Source organism: Hippopotamus amphibius, chromosome 6, assembly GCF_030028045.1.
Source record: "Hippopotamus amphibius kiboko isolate mHipAmp2 chromosome 6, mHipAmp2.hap2, whole genome shotgun sequence".
Classification (NCBI taxonomy): Eukaryota; Metazoa; Chordata; class Mammalia; order Artiodactyla; family Hippopotamidae; genus Hippopotamus; species Hippopotamus amphibius.
Window position 1 is genome coordinate 23,784,808 of NC_080191.1, and position 26,829 is coordinate 23,811,636.

The window sequence follows — 26,829 nt, forward strand, 5'->3', positions numbered from 1 at the left end:
GACTGAGAGTAATCTATTTTAAAGTGTCTAGCATAGAGCAGGCCTTCTGTGAATGGCAGATAATATAATTCATTTGCATCTCCTCGGAGATGGATCCTACTATGTGTTGAGGAACTCATGGGTATGAATATTTTTTAAGTAATGGAGGTAGAAATACCTCTGTTATATTCCAGTAATTTTCAGAAAAACATATTCTGTATTACAAAAATCATTCTTTATTTTAAGCTCTTTATTGGAATATAATTGCTTTACACTGTTGTGCCAGTTTTTGCTGTACAACCAAGTGAATCAGCTGTATTTATACATATATCCCCATATCCCCTCCCTCCCATGACTTCCTCCCACCCTCCCTCCCCCAGCCCTCTAAGTCACCACCCCTCATCGAGTTGATCTCCCTGTGTTACACAGCAGCTTCCCACTAGCTATCTATTTTACATTAGGTAGTGTGTATATGTCAATGCTACTCTTTAGTTTATAAAATACTTTTATAACTTAGGACAAGAGCCTAAAAATATTTCCCAAGTTAGCGTTTTGTTGCTGTATTATTGAAATCATTATCTTTGCAACCCCTTTTACCATTACGATGCTTAATAATTAACAATAATGCTAAACTGGAAATATTAAGGAGGCTATTTCAAAAAAGCTAAATGTATTATTGTCATAGGTCTAGTTTTAGGAATACTTGACAGCTGAAATTAGCCAGATGAAACTGAACAATTGATGACAGCTTTTCCATATCAGCAGTAAGCCTCCTCTAGGCAGGCTTTCACAAAAGACACGTATGAAAGTGGTTTCTTAATTTCTCTTTTACTTCTTGAATACTGTTCTAAGTATCAGCTAGGTTTCCTGTTCTCATTCAGGTTAAAATACAATTTAAAAAAATCTGGTAGGTGAATTCTGGAACTTCTCATGTAAACAAAAGAATAGAAAAAAATGTGGGTAATTTTCTTAAATCTAAATAAATGCATTAGGCCATATGCTGAGATTAATGATTTATTGTCTAAACTCAGTAGGAATGCAATTAAATGCTCAGAAATGGAAAGCACCTTACAGTTTTATAAGACTGAGCTGTTTTTACTATCATAATAACTGAAGCACATGCTTAACAACTCATCAAATACATTTACTTCTCTTCAATATCTACAAGGTAAAAACCAGACATCAGGTACATCTTGAGTGCCATTAATTCCTCTGAAAAACTTTTGAAGATATTGCTTTCAAGAAGCAGGAGGCTGGATCCCACTGAGGCCTGTAGGATGTTTTAGGTACTCTGGGAGCTGGATACATATTTTTGAATCATGTATTTAAGGGTAGTATTACTTACTCTTAATCCTCCGAATGAGAAGCTTGCCTTACAACCATTCCTTATGTAAGGTATATGGTTCCATATGCAACAGTCCTGATTTCCAATGTTTTTCTTCTATGTCTAGTCCTTGGTTTAGTGATTATGGCCATTATACCTACATTTAAGGACATGAGAACTGTCACCTGGTAACTGGTAACTGAACAGTATTGGGTCAGCATTGGTACTAGAGCCATCTTTTCTAGATATGCTCCCAGAGTCCCTACACAGGCATGGTGTTTCTTCATGTTTGGTCTTTGCCTCCTTTCAATGCTTCCACTTTCCTCCCATCACCCACTGGGAATTACAAACCATTTGGGGATTTCTCCACTGTTTCAATATTTATATTTACTAGACCTGTGACTATGTGTTTATAATGTTACTGATAATTTCAAAGCCATCTTACAAATAAAATATTTTGATCCTCCTAACGATGTCATGTGAGATGAGGAAACTGAGGCATGAAGAGGTTCTGTGATGTGTCTGAGTCACTTGTAGTTAGCGTCAAAACATAGTCTCTGCCTCATAACTCTGAATTGAGCCCTCACTTCACTGTCACTATGACTTCATCATTTACTTGGTTGATTAGACTTGCTTGGAAATTCTTTCTCACCAGTTTTCTTATTTTTACAATATGTTAAACTGCCTGAATTTTAGCTTCCTCGTTGGTAAAGGGGAGTATAATAATACCTATTTCATGGAGTTATCCTGAGAATGAAATAAAATGTTGTATGTAAAGTAAAAAACTTAGAATAAGGTAAGTGTTCAAACACGTTGGTCCTTCCAATCCTCTCTTTTTGGGATGCTTCATGTAAGGTAGATCCTCTAAGTCCACAGAAAACTTCTGAATTACTCTATAATTTAGTGGTGGGCCAGGAAAGCAGAGCATATTTTAATATCATTAGGGTGACAAAACTCAATTTAACTAAGGATTTATCAATCATCTACTACATCCCAACATAGAGCTAAGTGCTATAGCACAAATGAAGTAGCAGGAGCCAAGGAATTTTGGCAGTGAGACGAACAAGGCTTGTTGATAATTTCCTAGAAAATAGAGAGATTCCATAAGGGGCTAGTCTGCCAAGTTTAACAGAGCTCTTTGTAAATTCTCCAAAATAATTTCGAACAGAATAAAACAATTTAAAATCTCATACATTTTATAGTTTATGCTTAAGTAACACATTCCACCAACCCCCAAAGTGTTACTTTTGTAGACAATGGTACTGTATCCAACCTACATTATTACATGGGGTGAGGGAGGGACCGTGGAAGAGCCAATCTCATAAGGAACCTAGAGATGAGAGGTTAAAAAATGTGTTCCATGTTTCTGCTTTATTTCATTACTTGAATCACCTATATTGTAAAACATCCTAGGGTAGGAATAGCTATTTTATATTTTCTCCATCTTCCTCCTTCAGTGTCTGGGACTGGAAATACTTGTTGAGTTGAATTTGGTTTCAACTATAAGAGTAGAGAAGAATACATTTCATTATCATCAATATGAACTAGTCACCAGGCACCTGTGTGAGCCAGCATGGGCTGGGGGTCGGGGGGTGGGCGGTGAAACAGTCCAGGGTTTAGGATCAGACACTTGAATTCTCGTTCCACCTCTTCTCTCGATTTTAGGCAGTAAACTGATGGCTCAGGGTCACAGGGTTCCAGATTTTACAACAGGAATTATGCCATCCATCTTCTAGTATTATTGAGAAATTAAACGAGATGAACTATTATTGTATATACAATAACAAGTAATGATTTTTGAGTGTTTGATATGTATTAGACTCTGTCTAAGCTCTTTTTCTTTAGTAGCTCATTGAAACTTTACAACTTAAGGAGGTGGGTGTGTTACTATTATTCCTATTTTGGAGATGAGAAGATGAATCCGTAGAAAGTTTTTTTTAAAAAACCTTGCCAAGGTCACGCAGCTAGTAGTTGACTGGGCGGGAACTCAAGCTCAGGCAGTCTTGCTCTAGAGTCTATTCTTGACCACTCCCCTTTGCTGCCTCGCTCCATCATAGTAGCTCTTTACAAGCCTGTTTCCCCTGGTTCTGGACTCTGGTACAAAAATGCAACAGATCCTGCCTCACCAGAAATAAACAGCTACACTGAGGACACAGGATACGCATGAAGAGAGAAGCAACAATACGTGATACAGGTTGTCAAATGCCAGAGGCGAGGTATGACTACAAGCCCTACAGACACTTGAAAGGAAGGAAATAATTGGGATGGGGAACCAGCAAGATGTTGTCATGTAGGTGAAATTTGACTTAGGTCTTGGAGGGAAAACAAAATTAAAACCAGCAGAGAGGATTTGGGAAAGTTATTTCACATAGTGGGACAGCAAAGACAAAGACCTCCTGTGCTCAGGTAACAAGGCTCAGTGCCGCTGGGAAAGAAGGTTTCTCTATGGGAACACTGAGATTACAGAATCAGGAGGCAGTTTAAAGTCATTATGTAGAATGTTTTAAAAGCCCAGAGAGGAGAGGAGCCCTCCTGCTGGAGAGCCAGCCTGCACTGCTGAGGGGCTGTGTGCATATGTGCGCACATCCAAGTCCTGCCAAGCAGTGCTTTCCAAGGGCTGGTGAGACGGCAGGTGTGCGACATGGATAGGAAAGCTAGACGACGGAAAGCAGGAGAACACAGAAGTCTTGAGTACACATACCTACATTCAGACACTTCCAGTTCTTCCAGGGATGATTATCTGGTGGGTGGATATTCCATGGCCTCTGCGCACCTACTGCTGTCCTTTTGGCTTGTTCCCCGCTCTGTTAGCACCTGAGGGTAGAGACAGAAGCAAAGTGATCTTCCAACTAGTCTTTTTTTTTTTACTATCTGCTCCTTAGTAGCTGTGGTTAAAATTTTGGGTTGGAAGAAGCATATTAGGTATGCTCAGAACATTTCTTTTTGTTTTTTTAAATAGGACGTCCAGTCTTCTTATTTCACAGTTTGTCGATGAAGAGCGGAGCTCACATTTGAGCCTAACCCTGGAGTATGTGATTACTAATTCCCTTTGATCAGAGACGGACTTGTAAACTGGGGGCTACCCACATGTACTTTCACGTCATGTTCTTGTTTCTGATCTGGCTGCTGAGGATTTTAGGTTGAGAGTGGTTAAAGGTACTCTTAAAAAATGCTATATATTGTGTATCTTGACTGACTTTTTTACAACCATACGATGATTAGCCATCAATCATTCTTACTTTGCTACTGCTTGAATATATTAAGCAATTGCTGCTTCTTCCTAAGTTGAATATAGATTTCTAGGAGACCTGAGTAATTCTCCAGCTGCAGAGTACACGTTTGGCTCTAAAACAAAAAGTGTTAAGATGAAAAAAGAAAGTGATGGGAAAATGAAAACATTTTCAATGAAACAGATTTGCAGTGCCAAACTCCTTTATAAAAAATAATATATCATTGTCATTTCAGGCTATTATTAAGAATGCATATGACATCTAAGTAGAGTGTAGGAGCCCAGTCCTAATACATCATTATCACTAATATTTGATAATAGTAGATATACAGACTATTCTAGTCCAAAATAGCCTGAATGTCCATCTTTCACTTGGGTCCATTGGATGCAAACATATTTAGAATGCAAAGCACACACACACATACACACACCTCTTTCAAGAAGAGGAAAGACTTTAAAATTTTATATATTTGGCTAATAGCCAGCTACCAAATCTATTGTATTTCTTCTCTGATTAACACACTTTCATACATTATTTCCAGTTCTTCCATTTGAATCCCTGTCAGCACTTCCCCCCATAATCCCACTATTGCCCAAATAGATCTAGAGAAACCAGAGAATGGGCAAAGTTCATCCAGTTATTTCAGGACATGGCACACATCAATGCTATCCACTTATTAGCCAGAAAACTGGCTCCATTGCTCGTGAGAACTTCTTGGCATGTTCATATGCCTGCTGAGACCTCAATATAAAATAAAACAAAACAAAGCCTCAACTACTCTGTTTCTCAGCTTGTTTTGATAAACCAGAATTATTTCTAAAGTTCTCAAATAAACAGAAATCATTATAATTATGAATAATTAACATGCTAAACTCAAGAGGGCACTCAACATTCAGTACACTGTAGAATGCATCCCCTAAGGGTAGTACCTTCGGTTAGTTCAGTGTTTACAACAGAAGGAAAATGTGACAATCAGTAATTGCAGGTACTTAGTACAGGGAACAAAACAAGCTACCTTGTCTTTAAATCACCCTCTCTCAGCCAGCAGAGGCCCTGCTCTCTTTCAGATTCTTAACATTTGTGCTACTTCCATAACACAGAAAAGCAACAGATGATAGAAAAACACACTGCCTTCAAAGATGTAAGTAGATGCTCTTTAGCTTTATCGGCTATTCTAATTGAGTAGGGTAGAGGCAAGATATAGCAATAAATGGTTTTAAAAGAGAATCTTTTAAAAGACATTTTATAAAATGTATCAATATATTTATTCACTCAATTTACAAACATTTTTTAAGCACTTACAATGTGTCAGGGTAAACGTGCTAAAGGATAATTACACTGCAGTATAAGAACTAGCCAATGTGGAGAAAAGGGAACACTAGTAAACTGTTGGTAGAATGTAAACTGGTGTAGCCATTATGGAAGACAGTATGGAGGTTCCTCAAAAAACTAAAAATAGAACTACCATATGATCCAGAAGGAAAATGTATTCCTGGACATATTTCTGAAGAAAACAAAAACATTAATTTGAAAAGATATATACACCCTAATGTTTATAGCAGCATTATTTACAGTAGCCAAGATATGAAAGCAACCTAAGTGTCTCATCAAGAGATGACTGGATAAAGAAAGTGTGGAATATTACTCAACAATAAAAAGGAATGAAAATTTGCCATTTATAACAACATGGATGGACCTGGAGGGCATTATGTTTAGTGAAATAAGTCAGACAGAGAAAGATAAATACTGTATGATATCACTTATATGTGAAATCTAAAAAATAAAACAAATGAGTAAATGCAACAGAACAGACAGACTCAGAGATATAGAGAACAAACTAGTGGTTACCAGTGGGAAGAAGGGCAAGATAGGGGTAGGAGATTAAGAATACAAAGTACTATGTATAAAATAAATAAGATACAAGGATGTATTGTATAGCACAGAGAATATAGCCAATATTTTATAATAACTTTAAATGGAATATGATCTATAAAAATGTTGAACCACTATGTTGTACACCTGAAACTAATATTATAAATCAACTATAATTTAATAAAAAATAAAGACTGACTGAAACATAAGAAAAAGAACTAGCCAATTACTTATTTAAATAAATACACATTTTTATATACAAATTTGAATATACCAACACATTTGTATATTCTTACAAATATAAAGTTTGAAGTATAAATATTTATAAAATGAAGCTATACAAAGTGTTATTCCTCACATTCAACCACAATTGAAATTGTAATACATCGTTTTAATTAAAAAAATCAAAACGCAAAATTATTTAGATTTTGTTCTTCCTCAGAGTTTCCTCTATAAAAACTATAAAAAATTTTAAACAAAATATATCTGTTTTCTTTTGCAGTAATAAATGCTATTACAATTATTAGGGATTTTCTTAGGCATTTCTAGAACTAAAATATAAGTCACGTTGAAAATGGTTTGGCAAATAGTAACTACGGTTTTGTATGTAAGTATTTTTTTGCTTTGATTCAATATCAAATTAACAACCGTGACCCAAGAAAGGGTCATCTTTCATTAGCAGCCACTTTGGGGAGATACATTTTATTTTCCATTGAAGTAGAGGAAAGAATTCATTAGAAATGTGGCACAAGTGGTTTCAGAGTGATAAATCTCAAGTTACCAATTCCACTTTTAATGATTAGTTGCCAGAGTCTTGCATTTAATTAAAATGGTTATTTTAAATGTTTAATTTAAACATAATTAGCTAAATCTCAATGTTACTACTTCATCCATTTTGAAATTGATTAATTTATAAAATAGTTCAAAAAGTGCTATAAGATTTTAATATTAAAATAAATCACAATCGGTTTGTATCTTTTGTTTGTTTCAGTCATGAACCCATAGTGAGCCGTTTATGTTAGGTGCAACAATGGGGTCTCTGGCATGGCTAACGTAGTAAAATCAAATATTGATATACCATTGATGTTTCCTTTATACATGTGACATACAATTTAACCTCCTAGGCAAAAATAGTCTATTGACAGGATATGATTATTTAAACTTTAAAGGGATATAAATATAAATTAATTTTGGACTTAATACATTTAGGAGGAACCACTGCTTTTAGCAGATGACTCGTAAGTGTGTAACAATCAGTATAACAAAACTTCCTTTGTGTGAGTCTGATAATACATTTTGATTTTAATTTCTACTTAAACAAACAACATGGTGTATGCATAACTTAAAAAGTGAAGGTAACACATTTGGCTTGGCTATTAGTAACTAAAATCTGTTGTTCCCAATATTAATATCTTCTCACACCAATATATGCAGAATTTCCTAATATTTTATTAAAACCTGGGCCTTCTACTCTCCAATGGATGCTTATAGCTGGGGGAATCTGTTTTTACCATTTTCTAACATTAGCTCAAACCATCTGCACCCTTCTCCATTCCCCTCCCTCCAACCCTTTAGGAATTTTAATTCAGAACAGGCTATAAAATCTGACTCAGCTTACACATAGAGTGTAGCTGTGTAGAATATTTTTCTTCTTTTCACACTAGTACTATTATGTGGCATTCCAGGATGCCTTCAAGCTATACTGTATCTCAATTTCCTCAACTGCCATCTGCTTCTGTCTTTCAGTTCTTTTCCCTGGTTTCCTAAACAATGAACAATAGATATTATTACTCGAGAGCTAGACTTGGGCACGATCTCTGCAAAGAATGTAGGTAACATATATGAATATCCCTCCTGTTTAGATAAGACAATATGAGATTGTGATCAAAGCCAATTATGTATTGATTTACCATTTAACATTTCAACTATCAACCATTATCTTAACTCTGAACATCCTCAGAAGGTCCAAAGGACTGGAACTGTCTCAAAGTAATCACAATGTAGAGGGACAATCTGAAGAGCAGGAAGGTACATCTACTTTGTCCATCTTGCTCAGGCCTTTAAATACCATCTGTTTTCCATTCTTCTCTGGCTACCATCTTCCTCTAGGCTAAAAGATTTTTAAATGACTGGGGAAAAAAACTTGAGAAACTAGTTTGAGATTTTAATTCAGTATTTCATCTGCCAGACAGTGAAATGCAGTTAGCCGCAGCAAGTGTTCTTAATAGATAAGGGACTTGTTACTTCACATATAATTACACTGAGTCTAACGGTAGACATAGCCAACCATATCATCTTCATACTATTAGAAGTGCTAGTACGTCTGAAAAGAATCCATTTTGAGGAGGGTCAGAGCTACTTTTATTTTACTTCAAACCAGGGTTATCATGGAATAAAACTGATAGTTCTTTTGGAGGAACAATTTTCAGAATATAAAAAAAAAGTATTAAAGAGTAAATGAAACTGACTGTTGTGACTGGCAGTAAGTTCAGGCATTTTGTGTTCTTTTGTGTTTGCTCTGGAATGTTAAACAGGTTGGGTTCTTTTAAAAAGAAAACATTTTATTCAGAACATTTTCCCATGAAAGCCCTCTTTGACAAAGTGTCATTTTTTGATATATTAGTACATGTCTGCCCACATTTTATATTCAAAAAAGGCAAGCAATGTTTTAACAACTTTGGACAAGCATGGGGAATTAAACTTCCACAGAGTCAACTCTCAGCGTAATACTATAGACTGTTATATTTTCTACTTTTGTACTTCTTCATGGTAGGACACAACATTTTTAATTATATAAATTTCTGGTTGAAAAAAGCGCAGAGAAATTAAAGGTGAGTAATTAGAATAGGAAAACTTCAGCTCATCAAGATAATATGTTTTAAACATAGAATTCTGAAATTTGTTGAGAAACAGAGCTACAGATATAGCATGCAGTGAAATATAAATAAGTAGCAGGAGATAAGTCAACGAATTTTCTAGAAAGCTAGCCAGGAAATCTCAAGAAATTTAACTACTTCTTCACTATACTTACAAGTTACATACTAAACTATAAATTTCAAAACCAAATCATCCTTCATTTTTTTGGCAATGCAGGCTCTGCCTATTGTAACCTCACTTGGATACCCACAGGTACCTCCAGTTAACAAACTGCTTCCCATCCTGTGTCCCTCTGACTGTGACCCTGCAGGACAGGGTCCTGGCTGCTCTCCAGCTTCATCTGTCTCCACTTCATTCTGCCCTTGCTCATTCATTCATCCAGACCTTCTTCCAATTCCATGATTCTGTCAGGTTCTTGCTCCTCTGCCTGGATCAGTATCCCAATCAGCTTTGCTAATTTCTCCTCTTCTTTTCAATCTCAGCTTGGATGTCACTTCCCTCAGGAAAATCTCTCCAACAGTTCTCTCTCTAGGTGACCTTTCTCTAGAGACTGTGGAACGCTGTTCTCTCCAATCCAAGTCCCTGTCATATAGTAATGTCATTGTCTCTTTATTTGCAGACTCTTAAGTTCCATGAAGGCTAAGACTACGTCTATCTTATTTAATGTTAAACCTCTACTTCTTAGACAGGTGCTTGGAATATTCTCGATGCTCTCAAATACTCTGTTAAGCAGATTAGTGAATCACTTGAGTGAGAAGTTCATATATAACCAATGATTTTTTTTCCTTTTGGTGACAATACAACTATCAAATATAACCACTTTTACCAAATACATTAACTTATTTGAGTTGGCAGTGTTAATGTTATTGGTCCCATTTGATTGCTTGATTTATCTGGAACAAGTTTCACATTTTAGTTCAATAGCTTTCTCATACCACCTTTCTGTATAAAGAAAGTGGAAAAAAATGGATAATAGCCTTTGAAGGATGTTAAGTTCTGAAATGCCATTCTTGGATTTGAGTTTAAGATACAGACTTCTAATAGTAAAACCAGGGTAGACTGAAAAGGGGGAGAAAGATTTATGGAGATTAATGTATAACATCTGAAAGAGCTAAAGGTCTTGCTTTACTATCACTCTGTTAGTATAATCCGATAACTTTCAGGGGGACACTACAATTGGAAAAAAGAAAAAGAAAATGTGAGACCAAATACCCATTAGTGAGTCAGGGAACTAGAGTGGGAGAAGGGGGCATCTTGTGAATATTGTTATTAAATAATCAAGAGCTATAATAATCAATATACTCTTGAAAGACCTTAAACCTAACGAAGTAGCTGTGGATAACTAAATTATGATTATGACAAAGTCAGGGGACTGGTTCAGAGTTATTTGCATCCGAAATGCAAATAAGTAATCAAAGTGGAATTGTTTTAGCTGATCTCCTCAGACCACTTCTGAAATACAGGAGGCATTTATTAAGAATGCTCAAAACCACAGCATGACATACCTGCTTCCGTATTTCACAAACACCTCTAGCTAAGGGAGAAGGTGGTGCGGTTGGGTTGGGGAGGGTGGATAGGAGGGGAAGGACACAGAATGAAGCGAAGGAGCTACTTGGAAAGAGATAAGTGGAGCTCTTCTTCTAAAAATTGCACCAAGCGGGGGAAGTGGGGGTGGGGATGAATTGGAAGATTGGGATTGACATATATACACTAATAGGTATAAAATAGATAACTAATAAGAACCTGCCGTATAGCACAGGGAACTCCACTTTGCTGTACAGTAGAAACTAATACGACATTGTAAAACAACTAAACCTCAGTAAAAAAAAAAGAATTTCCGTAGCAGAACTTTCCTTAAATTGAGATTAAAAATATGATGAGATGATCGAGGGTCATGTGCAGCTGGCTCTGCCATTGTGGTGGCAGCGGTCACAGAAGTGACAAGGGTGGAGGCAGAGAATGAGGGATGGCGGGCCCACTATCACTGCAGGCGGGGTCACAGCTGCCAGCAACCTTCTTCTTGAGCCCCGTATGTCCCTCTGCTCCACTCTGGCACAGCAGCTCAGCAAGCCCCAGGATACTGCCCTCTGATGACAGCCCTTCCTCCAGGTCTGTCCACCCTTTGCAGCCTCCCTTCCCCACCCTGGGTGGCTGATGGAACTCATGGAAAAAACAGGAGAGAGAGAAGAAAGATGGAAGTGAAGTAGAAGGTCGTGGAATGCATCCCTCTCCACAGATGCATCAGGAATACACCAAAAGATGCAATAATTCCCACAGACAACCAGCTGAACACCAACAAATGACCTCAGACACCAGAAAAGACTGCAAAGATCCTGACATACCTGGGACAAGCAACCTCTGAAGTCTGGACTACTCCATCAGAAGTCAAGTAGGAGGCTCTGGGGAGGAAGCGCTGAATCCAGGATGCTAGACTACTAGGGAGTCCTCAGACACAGGGAAGATTAACTGCAGAGAACCTGCACAGAGCCCTGTATCAGAGCCTAAGACTTGTCTGCAACTGCCAGTGCTGGACACCTCACACCAAACTACAAACAAGACCTGAATACAAACCCACCCATCAGCACACAGACTACCTAAAGCCATATTAACCTCACAGATACCCTGAAACATACCACCTGACATGGTCCTGCTCATCAGAGAGAAAAGACACAGAGTGACACATCGGAAAGCAGACAGCAGACCCCCCCACCAGGAAGCCTACTCAAGACACTGGACAAACACCACCATAGGGAGCAGAGGGCAGAAACAAGAGAAATTACTATGAGGCAGCATAGGGAAAGGAGACAGCAAATCCCATAAGTTAGACAAAATGAGAAAACAAAGAAACACCATGCAGGCAAAGGAGCAGGAAAAAACCCCACAAGATCAAATAAATGAAGAGGAAATAGGAAAATTGCCTGAAAAAGAATTCAGAGTAATGATAGTAAAGATGATCCAAAATCTCAATAACAAAATAGAGAAAATACAAGAAACAATAAGGACTCAGAAGAATTAAAGAGCAAACAAACAGTAATGGAAAACAAAATAACTGAAATTAAAAATACTCTAGATGGTATAAACAGCAGAATAACAGAGGAAGAAGAACGAATAAGTGAGTTGGAAGACAGAATGTGGCAAATAACTGCCACAGAACAGGAAAGAGAAAAAAGAATAAAAAGAATGGAAGACAGTCTCAGAGACCTTGGTGACAACATTAAGCACACAAACATTTGAATCATAGGCATCCTAGAAGAAGAAGGAAAAAAGAAAGGGTCTGAGAAAATATTTGAAGAGGTTATAGTGGAAAACTTCCCCAACATGGGAAAGGAAATAATCAATCAAGTCCAAGAAGCGCAGAGAGTCCCATACAGAATAAACCCAAGGAGAAATACACTGAGGCACATATTAATCAAACTAATGAAAATTAAACACAAAGAAAAAACATTAAAAGCAGCAAGAGAAAAGCAACAAATAACATATAAGGGAAAACCCATAAGGATAACAGCTGATCTTTCTGCAGAAACTCTGCAGGCCAGAAGGGAATGGCAGGATATACTGAAAGTCCTGAAAGAGAAAAACCTTCAGCCAAGAATACTCTACCCAGCAAGAATCTCATTCAGATTCCACAGAGAAATCAAAAGCTTTACAGACAAGCAAAAGTTAAGAGAATTCAGCACCACCAAACCAGCCTTACAACAATTGCTAAGGGAACTTCTCTAAGTAGGAAACACAAGAGATGGAAAACACCTACAAAAACAAACTGAAAACAGTTAAGAAGATGGTAATAGAAACACACATGTCAATAATCACCTTAAATGTAAGTGGATTAAATGTTCCAACCAAAAGACACAGACTGGCTGAGTGGATACAAAAACAAGACCCTTCTATATGCTTCCTACAAAAAACCCACTTCAGACTAAGGGACACATATAGACTGAATGTAAAGAGATGGAAAAAGATATTCCATGCAAATGGAAGTCAAAAGAAAGCTGGAGTAGCAATACTCATATCAGACACATTAGACTTTAAAGACTATTACAAGAGACAAGGAAGGACATGACATAATGATCAAGGGATCAATCCAAGAAGAAGATATAACAATTGTAAATATCTATGCACCCAACATAGGAGCACCTCAATACATAAGGCAAATGCTAACAGCCATAAAAGGGGAAATCAACAGTAACACAATAATAGTAGGAGACTTGAACACCCCACTTACATCAATGGAGAGATCATCCAAACAGAAAATAAATAAGGACACACAAGCTTTTTTTTTTTTAAGAACTTTTATTGAGATACAGTTAACAGACAATAAACAGCATATATTTAGAGTGTACAATTTGGTATCCCAGTCTCCCAATTCATCACCTCCCAACCCTCCCTGCTTTCCCCACTTGGTGTCCATGTGTTTGTTCTCTACATCTGTGTCTCTATTTCTGCCTTGCAGTTCCTCTTTCATAGTTCTTAGCATTTGCCTTATGTATGGAGCTGCTCCTATATTGGGTGCATATATATTTATAATTGTTATCTCCTCTTCTTGGATGGATCCCTTGATCATTATATAATGTCCTGTCTTGTCTCTTGAAACATTTTTTATTTTAAAGTCTATTTTACCTGATATGACTATTGCTACTCCAGCTTTCTTTTGATTTTCATTTGCATGGAATATCTTTTTCCATCCCCTTACTTTCAGTCTGTATGTGTCCCTAGGTCTGAAGTGGGTCTCTTGTAGACAGCATACATATGGGTCTTGTTTTTGTATCCATTCAGCCAGTCTGTGTCTTTTGGTTGGTGCATTTAGTCCATTTACATTCAAGGTAATTATTGATATGTATGTTCCTATTACCATTCTCTTAATTGTTTTCTTTTTGTTTTTGTAGGTCTTTTTCTTCTCATATGTTTCCTGCTTAGAGAAGTTCCTTTAGCATTTGTTGTAGGGCTGGTTTGGTGGTGCTGAATTCTCTTAGCTGTTGCTTGTCTGTAAAGTTTTTGATTTCTCTGTCAAATCTGAATGAGATCCTTGCTGGGTAGAGTATTCTTGGTCGAAGGTTCTTCCCTTTCATCACTTGAAATATATCGTGCCACTCCCTTCTGGCTTGCAGAGTTTCTGCTGAGAAATCAGCTGTTACCCTTACGGGAGTTCCCTTGTATGATATTTGTTGTTTTTCCCTTGTTGCGTTTAATAACCTTTCTGTGTCTTTAATTTTTGTCAGTTTGACTACTATATGTCTTGGCATGTTTCTCCTTGGGTTTATCCTGCCTGGGACTCTCTGCGCTTCCTGGACTTGGGTACCTATTTCCTTTCCCATGTTAGGGAAGTTTTCAACTAGAATATCTTCCAATATTTTCTTGGGTCCTTTCTCTCTCTCTTCTCCTTCTGGGACTCCTATAATGTGAATGTTGGCGTGTTTAACATTGTCCCAGAGGTATCTTAGGCTGTCTTCAGTTCTTTTCATTCTTTTTTCTTTATTTTTTCCACATCAGTGATTTTCACCATTCTGTCTCCCAGGTCACTTATTTGCCCTTCTGCCTCAATTAATCTGCTATTGCTTCCTTCTAGTGTATTTTTCATTTCAGTTATTGTGTTGCATATCTCTGTTTGTTTGCTCTTTAATTCTTCTAGGTCTTTGGTAAACTTTTTGATCTTTGCATCCAGTCTTTTTTCAAAGTCCTGGATCATCTTCACCATCATTATTCTGAATTATTTTTCTGGAAGGGTACCTATCTCCTCTTCATTGAGTTGTTTTTCTGGGGTTTTATCCTGTGCCTTCATCTGGTACAAAGTCCTCTACTTTTTCATCTTCTCTATCTTTCGGTGGCTGTGGTTTTCAGTTCCACAAGACAAAATACTGCTGATACTGCTTGATACTGCTGTCTGCCCTCTTGCGGAGGAAGCTATCTAGGAGGTTTGTGCCTGCTTCCTGATGGGAGGGACTGATGGTGGGTAGGGCTGGGTGGGCAGAGCTCAGTAAGACTTTAGTCCGATTTGGTGGGCAGAGCTCAGTAAAACATTTATCTGCTTGTCTGCTAATGGGTGGGGCTGTGTTCATTCCTTGTTGGTTGTTTGGCCTGAGGCTACTTAGCATGGGAGCTTACAGGCTCTTTGATGGGGCTAATGGTGGACTCTGGGAGGGTTCACGCCAATGAGCACTTCCCAGAACCCCTACTGCCAGTGTCCCTGTCCCCTCAGTGAGGCACAGCTGCCCCCCACCTCTGAAGGCAACCCTCCAACACCAGCTGGTAGGTCTGGTTCGGTCTCCTATGGGGTCACTGCTCCTTTCCCCTGGGTCCTGGTGAGCCCAATTTTTTGTGTGCCCTCCAAGAGTGGAGTCTCTGTTTCCACCAGTCCTGTGGAGGTCCTGCAATCAAATCTAGCTGGCTTTCAAAAGCTGATTCTCTGGGGATTCCTCCTCCCATTGCTGAACTCCCAGGTTGGGAAGCCTAACATGGGGCTCAGAACTCTCACTTTACTGGGTGGACTTCTGCAGTATAACTGTTCTCCAGTTTGTGAGTCACCCATACAGCATTTATGTGATTTGATTTTAACACAATTGCACCCCTCCTACTGTCTCATTGTGACTTCCCCGTTGTCTCTGGAAATGGGGTGTCTTTTTTGGTGAGTTCCAGTGTTCTTCTGTTGATGATTGTTCAGAATTTAGTTGTAATTCTGGTGCTCTTGCAAGAGGGAGTGAATGCACGTCCTCCTACTCTGCCATCTTAATCCTATCTCAAGACACACAAGCTTTAAATGACCCATTAGACCATCTTGACTTCATTGATATTTATAGGACATTCCATCCAAAATCTACAGAATACACTTGCTTCTCAAGTGCACATGGAACATTTTCCAGGATAGATCACATCTTGGGTCACAAATCAAGCCTCAGTAAATTCAAGAAAATTGAAATCGTATCAAGTATCTTCTCTGACCACGATGCCATGAGACTAGATATCAATTACAGGAAAAAAACTGTAAAAAATACAAACCATGGAGGCTAAACAATATGTTATTAAACAACCAAGAAATCATTAAAGAAATAAAAGAGGAAATCAAAAAATATCTAGAAGCTAATGACAATGAAAACACAACAACCCAAAACCTATGGGACACAGCAAAAGCAGTTCTAAGAGGGAAGTTTATAGCAGTACACTCCTACCTCAAGAAACAAGAAAAATATCGAATAAACAACCTAACCTTACACCTAAAACAATTAGAGAAAGAAGAACAAAAAAACTCCAAAGTGAGCAGAAGGAAAGAAATCATAAAGATCAGATCAGAAATAAATGAAAAAGAAATGAAGGAAACAATAGCAAAGATCAATGAAACTAAAAGCTGGTTCTTTGAGAAGATATACAAAATTGATAAACCATTAGCCAGACTCATCAGCAAAAAAGGGAGAAGACGCAAATCAAAAGAATTAGAAATGAAAAAGAAGTAACAATGGACACTGCAGAAATACAAAAGACCATGAGAGACTACTACAAGCAACTATATGCCAATAAATTGGATAACCTGGAAGAAATGGATAAATTCTTAGAAAAGTACAATCTTCCAAGACTGAACCAGGAAGCAATAGAAAATATGAACAGACAAATCACAAGTATGGAAATGGAGACGGTGATTAAAAATCTCCCAACAAACAAAAGCCCAGGGCCAGATGGCTTCACAGGCGAATTCTGTCAAACATTTCGAGAAGAGCTAACACCTATCCTTCTCAAACTCTTCCAAAATATAGCAGAAGGAGGAACACTCCCAAACTCATTCTAAAGGCCACCATCACCCTGATACCAAAACCAGGCAAAGATGTTACAAAAAAAGAACATTACAGGCCAATATCACTGATGAATATAGATGCAAAAATCCTCAACAAAATACTAGCTAACAGAATCCAACAGCACATTAAAAAGATCATACACCATGATCAAGTGGGGTTTATCCCTGGGATGCAAGTATTCTTCAATATATGCAAATCAATCAATGTGATACATCATATCAACAAATTGAAGGAAAAAACCATACGGTAATCTCAATAGATGCAGAAAAAGCTTTTGACAAAATTCAACATCCATTTATGATAAAAACTCCCCAGAAAATGAGCATAGAAGGAAATTACATCAACGTAATAAAAGTCATATGTGACAAACTAAAAGCCAACATCATTGTAAATGGTGAACAACTGAAAGCATTCCCTCTAAGAACAGGAACAAGACAAGGGTGTCCACTCTCATCATTATTATTCAACATAATTTTGGAAGTTTTAGTCACAGCAATCAGAGAAGAACATGAAGAAAAAGGAATCCAAATTGGAAAAGATGTAAAATTGTCACTCTTTGCAGATGACATATTATACATAGAAAACCCTAAAGACGCTACCAGAAAACTGCTAGCACTAATCGATGAATTTAGTAGAGTAGCAGGATACAAAATTAATGTGCAGAAATCTCTTGCATTCCTACACACTAACAATGAAAAAGCAGAAAGAGAAATTAAGGAAACTCTCCCATTTACCATTGCAACAAAAAGAATAAAGTACCTAGGAATAAACCTGCCTAAGGAGGCAAAAGACCTGTATGCAGAAAAGTATAAGACACTGATGAAAGAAATCAAAGACGATATAAACAGATGGAGAGACATACCATGTTCTTGGATTGGAAGAGTCAATATTGTGAAAATGACTATCCTACCCAAAGCAATGTACAGATTCAGCGCAATCCCTATCAAATTACCAACAGCATTTTTCACAGAACTAGAGCAAGAAATCTTACGATTTGTATGGAAACTCAAAAGACCCCGAATAGCCAAAGCAATCTTGAGAAGGAAAAATGGAGTTGGTGGAATTAGGCTCCCTGAACTCAAACTATACTATAAGGCCACAGTGATCAAGACAGTATGGTACTGGCACAAAAACAGAAAGGAAAATCAATGGAACAGAATAGAGAACTCAGAGGTAAACCCACACCCATATGAGCACCTTATCTTTGACAAAGGAGGCAAGAATATACAATGGAAAAAAGGCAGCCTCTTCAATAAGTGGTGCTGGGAAAATCGGACAGCAACATGTAAAAGGATGAAATTAGAACACTTCCTAACACCATACACAAAAATAAACTCCAAATGGATTAAAGACCTACATGTAAGGCCAGACACTATAAAACTCCTAGAGGAAAACATAGGCAGAACACTCTATGACATGCATCAAAGCAAGATCCTTTTTGACCCACCTCCTAGAATCATGGAAATAAAATCAAGAATAAACAAATGGGATCTATGAAACTTAAAAGCTTTTGCACAGTGAAAGAAATCATAAATAAGACAAGAAGATAGCCCTCAGAATGGGAGAAAATAGTTGCCAATGAAGCAACGGACAAAGGATTAATCTCCAAAATATACAAGCAGCTCAGGCACCTTAATACCAAAAAAGCAAATAACCCAATCCACAAATGGGCGGAAGACCTAAATAGACATTTCTCCAAAGAAGACATACAGATGGTCAGTAAACACATGAAAAGATGCTCAACATCACTAATCATCAGAGAAATGCAAGTCAAAGCCACAACGAGGTATCACCTTACTCTGGTCAGAATGGCCATCATCAAAAAATCTAGAAACAATAAATGTTGGAGAGAGTGTGGAGAAAAGGGAACTCTCCTGCACTGATGGTGGGAATGTAAGTTGGTACAGCCACTATGGAAAATAGTTTAGTGGTTCCTTAGGAAACTACAAATAGAACTACCATATGATCCAGTAATCCCACTCCTGGGCATATACCCAGAGAAAACCATAACCCAAAAAAGAAACACGTACCATAATATTCATTGCAGCACTATTTACAATAGCCAGGATATGGAAGCAACCTAAATGCTCATTAACAGATGAATGGATAAAGAAGATGTGGCATATATATACAATGGAATACTACTCAGCCATAAAAAGGAATGAGATGGAGCTATATGTAATGAGGTGGATAGACACAGAGTCTGTCATACCGAGTGAAGTAAGCCAGAAAGAGAAAAACAAATACCGTATGCTAACTCCTATATACGGAATCTAAAAAAAAAAAAAAAAAATGGTACTGATGAACCCAGTGACAGGGCAAGAATAAGGATGCAGATGCAGAGAATGGCCTGGAGGACATGGGATTGGGGGGCGGGGGGCAAAGGGGAAGCTGGGACGAAGTGAGAGGGTAGTATAGACATATGTACACTGCCAACTGTAAAATAGATAGCTAGTGGGAAGTTGCTGTATAACAAAGGGAGATCAACTTGATGATGGGTGATGACTTAGAGGTCCGGGACAGGGAGAGCGGGAGGGAGTCATGGGAGGGAAGGGATATGGGGATATATGTATAAATACAGCTGATTCCCTTTGGTGTACCTCAAAAGCTGTTACAAGAATGTAAAGCAATAATATTTCAATAAAGAGCTTAAAAAAATATGATGAGCTTATGGAATGTTATCATCCACAGCAAAAGTAATATAAAAATGTTTATTTGCACAGAAATTACTTAACACGGCGGCCACTCGTTTCACACACTAATTCTGGCACTAATGGGCCATCATCACGTATAAGAGATTCTTTCTGTGTATTTTTTAGTCTTTGGCCTTCAGTAATTCTTCATCTCTTTAGTGACCTCTCATTCTTAGAAATATACTGAAATAGTTCAACAGAAACACACATGTAGTTGTTTCTACTGGCTCTCTTCTGGGTTTCCTGGGGGCCATCATGTGGGTGGTGGCAGAAAATAATCTCAAAAACAATAATAATGATGAACAAGTTAAAACACAGTGTATAGTCCCAACCAAAGAAATGCATTTGTTTTCCTGAACTGTATTTTCATCTCAAAGACCATTCACTCCATCCCCACACCTCATTCTAAAACGTTTCTTTATAGCAATTCTCATTTCAAAAGGGTGCTTCAAATTGATTCTGAGGAATTTAAGTTCTTCACACTGTTTTCTGGCACGATGTTTTTTTTTTTTTTTATCAGATCAGTAGAAACAATGTGAAAACACTGCCACAGTAATTTCAAATGTCTATCATCTACCAAATTATACATAAGTGATCTATGGTTGCCATGTGGCCCTTGAATGAAGAACTTTTTCAAGAAAGACCAACAAATGGTATTGAAAATAAAAATGGATATGTTGCAAGAAAAAGACACTTGTAGCATTTGTGGAAACTTACAGTTTTTATTTTTATCTTTAATCAGAACCAAGAGAACATTTCTGAAGGAACTAGTCTTGCTTTTCACAAGAGTCTTGCATTCACACTGAGTGTTATATATACATGCTTACCGCCTACTCACAAGCATAGACATCATTCAGCTACATGCTACAGGGCTGTGGCTGGCAATGGAGTCAGATGGGCAGCAAAGCATTTAGTGGATGCCTACCCAGGGTAAAATGATAAAACATCTACACCCCCACCCCCATGCCACCCCTCAAAACAAAGAAAAGTATAATTGTTGAACATGTATAGGTTTTTTGTGTTTTTTTTTTTTTTTTGTGGCACACAGGCTTAGTTGCTCCGTGGCATATGGGATTTTCCTGGAGCAGGGATCGAACCCATGTCCCCTGCATTGACAGGCAGATTCTCAACCACTGCGCCACCTAGGAAGCCCATGTATAGGTTTTTTAAAAAAGCACAGGGAAAGGCTCTGGGTTATACATCTATTTTTATGTCCTACATACCAATTCTGTTCTGTGGTCTTAACTTACATGCTCATCACTCTCAAGAACTGGTGTGCTCCACCAGGATTCTATTGTGTAGCCAGAGCTGAGAATCCTGCCTCTTCTGCTCTGTGATTTAGTGTCAAACTCCCTTCCCATTTCTTGTTTCATCACCTGTGCACATCTGCATTTCCCTCACAGCCACAGAGGCCTTTCACCAGGGCTTGAAAGTTATGCTGTATTTTCCTTCTCTACTTCCCTCTCTGTCCTCAGAACCGGAGTGCACTTCTATTGTAGTTTGAATGTGAAGTATTACAGATTTTAACATTCAGATTCAAGGAAGTGAGTATGTATCAAAATAATGTTTACATTTATTACCTAAAATAATAACATTTGAAATAAGCCTTTTGCATGAGATTGTGATTTTATAGGAAGTAAATGAATATAAAAAGAGATGGCAAAACATATCCTTACATTCTTTTAAGTTCAGTATATTTCAGACTTAAACCTATGAGAACATAATGACAGTATTATAATCACTCCAATATTCCTAAAAGTTTGACATTTTTAAAGAGTGTATATAATATTCAGGAGGGGCTCAAATGGATCGAACCATCCCAGCTGCTGTTTTGTAAAGCAGCATATTCTACGGTAGTGTGGCTAAGGGCAGCAATAGCCAACCCTCAAAAGGCAATCAAGAACGCTCTTAAATGTACCTTATTTCTAAACTACCGTGACACATTATAGTACTCTGTCAGCACTTTATTGGTTTCCCAAGAATAAAAACAAACACTGAGGTCTTTACTCTGAAATGTGTTTCTAGAATTTATCATACTAACAAAGGGCTTAGTCCTATGAGAGGTATTCTAGTTATAAAAGAAGAATTTCTCTTGGAAAAGCTTATTTGCTGTTTGAAAGGCTGTATTTATTTGACATTCTTAATTTATAAATGTGCTTTAAAAGCAACAAACTCTGTAAAATCATACTTTTCCATGATCCATATGATAAACCAAAAGAAGAAAATTTACTGAAATAAGAATAGTTTTCTGTATCTGGGCAAAACTGATGCATTCATGCATTTACATGGGAAGAAAAAAAGAAACTCTAAACTTTGTTTAAATTTGAAAAAAAGTTTTTGGAATAAGTCCAATTTGCTTTCAGCATTGTTCTAGAGGTTATTTATTTACCACAACTGCATATTCATTGAAGTTTTGCCAAAACACTTACTTCTTCCTTTCTTTTATTAAAGCACACAACAATAGGCAGCTGATATCAGTGCTTCTCTTAGCTGTTTCGATTTTGGATTGTATACACATGAACTCAAGTTGCCTCAAAATAGTAAAAGAAAATAAGGTGTATTTCCAAAGCAACAAAAGAACAACCTATTTTGCTACACTGTTACTGCTGAAATGTGTCTAGGAGAATGGATGTTCAGATGTGAAAAATGGTTTATGAATCATAACCAAATCCATTTACCGATCAGCCCTGCCTGTGAGTGACAAAATAATGGCAAACACAACAAATAACATGGTAAACAGCCACCAAACCAAACAAAATCTACTCTGCAATTATTTATGCAGCAAGAGTCCACTCATTTTAGCTGCCTTCTGAATCAAGAGGGAAAGATGAATGGTGACTGGAAAAGTGAGAACACCTCGCTCCACCCCCAACACTGGGAGGTTACCTGGTTGTCCTATACAGACATCCACAAATGCTAAGAAAGGGAACTAGCAACAGGAAGGGGCCCCTTTTAGAAAGGTGAAGCTTTCATTTCTTTGTGAAGCTTTAATTTCCCAACTTGTTTTAAGATCTGTTTTCCTTTTTTCAGGCTGAAGTTTTTCAGAGACAGGATTCAGGAAAGCCAATTAAACATTCCAGGACAACGGATAGATCAAGGTGTAATTCTCTTTAGGATAAGAAAGCTGTCTTTACATAAAGCCTGTCTCTCTAGAGGGGAGAGGTGAGGAGAAGAAAGGCTCTTAGAGGATAAGGGTAATGAGTAGCTTTTTACAAAATGCCACGTCAAACAAGAGTCCTTCACGCATTTTTGAAAAAGAAATGAGCAATATTTACCATATATGTGACAAGCTATTTGATGACAAACATTTTATTTTATTTTATTTTATTTTTTACATATATTTAGGCATTCCCAGGGACTGGGTGAGTTGTCCAGAACAAAATCCTTTTGGACGTGAGATGTGGTTGGGGACTCAGGAGCCTGCCAACCCCAGGTTTTTGTCATTAGACTCCTTAATTCTCTCTAGAATGTAAGCTCCATGAAGGCAGATTTTGTTCTGTTTTGTTTTTGTTTTGCTCTCTGCTTTATCTCTAGCACCTGTAATCGGGCCTGGCAGTAAGTATGCAATAAATATTTGGGGTATGAACAAAAGAATGTAAACTAGCTCAGACCCCAAGTTCTCTGACTTTGGCTACTATATGTAGTTACCAATTCACTGAGATGTTAGCATGTGTCAGACACTGTGCCAAACGCTAGCTGATCTGAAACAGGCTGCAGCAAAATGGGTTTATTCAGAATCAGCAGAAAATTGAAATTCAGGGTCTGCAACCATCAGGAACCATGTGCAAGTTCCCCTACTCAGCAAGGGAAGGAAAACTTTTATAAAGGAGAAAAACAAAGAAATTGGGCATGCTATCGGAAATAGAGTCCATGGCTTTTCATTGGCTGAGTCTTTGCCAGGAAAGAGAGGAGTCTTCCTTCTTCCTGTTGGCTCTGCTATTGTTGCAGGACATGAGGGCTCCCGCTTCTGGTTGCCCAACACTATTTAATTGAGGTTTCTGTTTATTAGTTTTTTACAATAACTGTTTAATTCTCACAATGGCTATGTGATAAAAGCATTATTATTTTCATTTCAAGATTAGTTGTGAAATACAAGAATTAAAATGAGGTAGTTAAATAACTCAAACTCTTGCAACATGTAGAAGGTGGAGAAAAAATTACCTTAGTTTAAGCCCAAAGCCTAAACTCTTCCTTTCTATGTTAAATCTTGGCTCAATCTTGCTTAGTTGTTGACTCCACTCCATCCATAGTCTCAGTCTTGTCTTTATTCTGATCCCTGGTCTTGTCTAAACTCTGCTGTAACTCTGGTCTTGGCATCTGTACTGTGCTTGATGCAAACTTCGCTTCAACACTCCAATGTCTCCAGTTCATCTGTATGGTGGTGTCTTAGCTTTGGCTGCCTTAACAAAATGCCACAGACTGTTGGCTTTAAAACAGAAATTTATTTTCTCACAGTTCTGGATGCTACGAGTCCAAGATCATGGTGCTAGCACAGTCATGTTCTGGTGAGACCTCTCTTCCTGGCTTGCAGATGGCTGCCTTCTCACTCTGTGCTCACATAGCCTTTCCTGGGTATGTTGCACCTGGGGAGAGATCACGCTCTCTTTCCCTTCTTATAAAGCCACCAGTCCTATTGGTTTAAGACCCTATCCTTAAGACCTCATTTAACCTTATTAACTCCTAAAGGCCTTATCTCCAAACACAGTCACACTGGGCACTAGAGCCTCAAAATATGAATTATAGGGGAACACAATTCAGTCCCTAGCAGGAATTCTTTTTTTTTTTTTTTTTTTTGGTGGTTTCTTTATTCAGTACCCAGAGAGACGGGCTTTATAAGAAAAGAAGAGTGTCATAACTCCACTAGGCTAATCTTCTGATCTTAACATTTCCAACCATATAGGGAATGTCCCAAAAGTCTTAGAACGGTTTTGTGCTTTAGTAACCTCAGGTGTATAAATGCAGCAAACTTGCAAAAAACATATATCATTTGGAGGTATTTCATACTTCTTTCGTTTTGTGACTTTTCATAATACATTTTTAGTTGTTGTTGTTGTTGTTGAAATACCTGTGTTTGAAGATAGCAAACAGCAACTGTTTTTAACTTATTAGAGCTCAAAACTACACTAAGACTTTGGAACACCCTTTAGGAGTCCCATCCTGAGTCCCTGTCCTGACTCCTTTCACCTGATGACCAACATTTATGCTCTGAAATGTATTAAATTGTTTCCTTAAAAGTGAGTTCTCCTCTTGTCTTGTCACATCCTCAGAGCAAAGCTGGTTGAATATTTCTCTGACTTAGTTTCTTACAGCTCTCTCATTTACAGATCACTGATGGAGATATGATTTGTTTCGTGAAAGCTACAGAGGCACACAGTTCTCAGACTCTTGCAGTATAGAAAGAAATCTCAGCCTCTATGTGTGATATCAGTACTACTGAAAATGACTTGGGGCAGTACTATGAACATCGAGATGGTCATATTTTAATAAATTTCCACACTTTCATCCAGTTAAAGAAAGCTGTCTTGACTCCAGGTGTTCTCTCCTCCTCCCTGATCAATGTTATTTGGGTTTTTATCCGTGAATTTGTTTTCATAAGGGTCTCATATATTTCCTGGGCTCTGGCAATTTCTTTCTGTGCATCAAAATGGACTTTTTACCTGGGCAGGAGGGGAACAATTAAATTAAAATCATTAATTCGCTTGTTTAGTTTTTTGATGTTTTCCTGAAACTGCTCACAAACTTGGTTCCACTGTTTAAGTTCAGTTGGTGTCAATGGATTCCCAAATTTTTTCCTCGAAACTATAATTGTCTCTCCAAGTTGATCAATAGAATCCTTTATTTCCTTCGGCATTAGGATCCACTCAGGTTGGTATCCATTATCTATCGATATTCTGTTCAGGTTGTGAGTCATGGGATCACTATATGAACAGCCAGAAAATGTTTTTAGAGGTTTTCCCTTCCCATTGAGATAGTCAAAGTCTCCTTTTGCCATTGATTCCTGAATAAGATCCTCCACCAAACGCTCTATTGCTTGAGTTATCTTTTGTTCCTTACTGCGTCTTATATCTTTAACAGTTACACTATCAGTGAAATACTGGCTTTGCAGTTTCTGCTTTTGATATTCCATCACTTGCTCAGTTGCATGGTCTGCTCTAAATTACCTGTACTGCTTCTCTCGTTGACTTGGAGTCCCAAAACCAATACCCTCAAAACTGAAATAATGCTGGTGTTGGGGTGTTTTATATTTGAATTTTTCTTCTTCTTCTTCTGTTTCTTCAACTTTACTCTGTCTGGCGTTTGTTTGTTCTATCACGTGGGAAAGCACCTTTCTATAAGCTTCTACGATCCTTACAAACGTTGCAGAATCAGCACTACTAGAGCCACCCTCTGGATGGTACTACTTGGCAAGCTTACGAAAAGCTTCCCTGACATCATCTGCAGAGCACCCTTCATCCAGATTCAGCAGCCTATAATATTCTCTCATCTTCTTTTTGGATTTCTGAGTTGACATCATTCTAGTTCTAATGGCACCAAGGTATGGACCCATTTTCATGCGATTAGCAATAACAGAAGCTTTTATGGGATGAGATCTTAAGATTTGAGCCATCATCACATACATTGTGTTCATTATTGTACCCAGAGTCCTTCCCAGCAATGATCCTCTCAGACGCGGGTTAGGGGCTCTGCGGCTCCCGCCCCCATGCTGCGTCTCTGCGCATGTGTGCGCAATCTGCCCTTCACTCCGCAGACATCGCCGCGGTGGCAGGTGGCAGGCGTCTCTGTTGGGTTGGACCATCTGCCGTTTTACACTGAGGGGACCCTCGTGGTGCAGAAGGCAGTATTATACCTAATAGGAACACATGTCCTACCTTACCAGGGAACCCCAGAGTCTCTTTTAAAATGAACTCTTCCCAAGAGGGCACAAGCAGGACATTTCGGGAGGCTACGCCCCGCCCCGGACAATCCAGCAGGTATCCTTCCGAACTAAATAATCTGGGACAGTAACAACCAAACATATTCTGTTTTTCTGCACTTAATTACACAATTCACTGTCACTCTTACAGAAATAATTCTTT

General features: G+C 38.0%; 1 protein-coding gene and 1 pseudogene across 2 annotated transcripts in view; both read right to left on the minus strand.

The window, feature by feature from the left end:
* Nucleotides 1–26,829, minus strand: part of HS3ST5 (heparan sulfate-glucosamine 3-sulfotransferase 5) — a 163,527-nt gene that overhangs the window by 98,773 nt on the left and 37,925 nt on the right. For both annotated transcript variants that reach the window (XM_057739481.1, XM_057739479.1), the window contains exon 2: nucleotides 4,005–4,117. The gene's annotated coding sequence lies outside the window, so the exon portion shown is untranslated. The remainder of the gene's footprint in view (nucleotides 1–4,004; nucleotides 4,118–26,829) is intronic.
* Nucleotides 25,227–26,381, minus strand: LOC130855616 (dnaJ homolog subfamily C member 28-like; annotated as a pseudogene).